This window comes from Magnolia sinica, chromosome 4 (genome assembly GCF_029962835.1).
Source record: "Magnolia sinica isolate HGM2019 chromosome 4, MsV1, whole genome shotgun sequence".
Classification (NCBI taxonomy): Eukaryota; Viridiplantae; Streptophyta; class Magnoliopsida; order Magnoliales; family Magnoliaceae; genus Magnolia; species Magnolia sinica.
Genome location: NC_080576.1, coordinates 83547597 through 83549572, shown reverse-complemented (window position 1 = coordinate 83549572; position 1976 = coordinate 83547597). Strand labels below are relative to the sequence as shown.

Genomic DNA, 1976 nt, shown 5'->3' with positions numbered 1-1976 from the left:
ATATGCCTCGACTTGAGCTGTTTGTGGTGGTCCATTATTTAATACCAGAGCATCAACTTTCTTTGTCAGTTTATCAAGCTTGGCGCTCAGCTCTGGCATGACTCCTATCTCATATATACCACCTCTCTTTTGTGGTTGAGGACTTGTCACCTCTATTTGAATAATCCCATTGCCGGGAATTTTCGCACAAGGTTTCAAAGAAGTTCCACGCTTCGACATCACTTTTGGTCATGAATGACCCTCCACTGGTGGCATCAACCATGCGACGGTTTTGTGGTGTCAGACCGTCATAGAAGTATTGAACTTGTTGCCACTTCTCAAAACCATGGTGAGGACATTTAAGAAGCAAGTCCTTCCATCTTTCCCAACATTCATGAAAGTGCTCGCCCTCTTTTTGTGTGAAGTTAGTAATTTCTCTACGGAGGGCATTGGTTTTGTGAACGGGGAAGAACTTGTTTAAGAACTTCTTAGGACAGTTGGTCCCATGTAGTGATAGATCCAACTTCTAGAGAATTCAACCAAGCTTTCGCTTTATCCTTCAAAGAAAAAGGAAACAAGCGTAGGCGGATCGAATCGTCTGAGAAGTTTTGGAACTTAAAGGTGGAGCAAATGTTTAAGAATTCTTTCACATGATGATATGGGTCCTCCTTGTCCAATCCATAAAAGGATGGCAACAATTGTATGACTCCGGGTTTAAGTAAAGTGTGCTGCCGTAGTGGTTGGCAACACTATGCATGAAGGCGCATTAAATTGGACAGGAGCTGAATAATCTTTGAGAGCTTTAACTTCAGTCTCATTCGCCATTTCAACAGGATTATTTCTCAATCTTTCACGAATTGTTCTTTCAATCTCAGGATCAAACGGTGCTAGTTCTAAATTCAGAGATCTACGTCCTAGCATAAACTATTTTATTGCAATGTAAGAAAGAAAACTAAACTAAGAAGCAACCTAAGAGAAATAAAACTAGACCTAGAAACTATGAGATTCTAAAACAAGTTAAAACTATGTAATTAAGAATGGGAAGAAAGAACCCGGAAAAGGAGATGATTGATGTCTGAAGAATAGAGAGCTCCTCCTTTTGAAGTCAATGTTATTTAGCAGCTTCCTTCCTTAATTCCTGTAAACAAAAAGAAAACAAAAATAAATTAAATTTACTAAAATAATGCTAGAAAAAAAAAATCCTAAGCAACGGTTAATTTCTAAAAAAAGAAAGTTTGTAATCTTAGAAATAAAAGCTAAGTTAGTTTCTAAAAAGAGAAAATTTCTAAAAAATAGGAAATTAGAAAATAAGAGAGAAACTTTCAAAAAAAAATAAAACCTAAAGACTCTTCTAATAATAAAACCTAAACTAGAAAATAGAAAGTTACTTGAAAGAAGAATCAGAATCTAGAATTAGAAAATAGGAAATTTCTAAAAATAAAAAAATAAAAATAAAAATAAAAATAGCCTAGAAATAGAAACTTTCTAAAAATAAAAAAATAAAAAATAATAAAAATAAAACCTTAATTCTAAAAATAGAAATTAAAAAAAAAATAGAAAATTTGGAAAGAGATTACCAAATTAGTAGTTTATGTCAGGTCCCTACAAAACAGGAAATAGGTTAGTTTCAAAAAAATTTAACCTAGAGTTAGTAAAAAACCTAAGACTATGAATTATGATAAGAGAGAATCCTAAATCCAATTGGAACAAAACAGTCCCCGGCAACGGCGCCAAAAACTTGATGTTTTATTTAAACCAACACGATTTAAATGATTTTTAAACTCGCAAGTATACGAATCAGATGCAGATACGGTACGTATTACGAGATCGTTCCCACGAGGACTGGTCGTCACAATTCAAATCTATGATTCTCCTTAACTAATCCAACAAATAATGGAATGAATTACTAAGCACAATTTTATGAAAAACAATTAATTAAGAACAGGGAAGAAAATTTAATCAGAGAGAGAGCACTAGGACTTTCGAATCCACCCCTA

The 1976-nt window shown here is 33.9% G+C and overlaps 1 non-coding gene across 1 annotated transcript; it reads left to right on the top strand.

Annotated features, from left to right (window-relative positions):
* Positions 1–320: 320 nt before the first annotated feature.
* On the top strand, positions 321–427 carry LOC131244717 (small nucleolar RNA R71). The gene has a single exon (XR_009170494.1). It is a non-coding gene; the product is annotated as a small nucleolar RNA R71 (small nucleolar RNA).
* Positions 428–1976: the final 1549 nt, after the last annotated feature.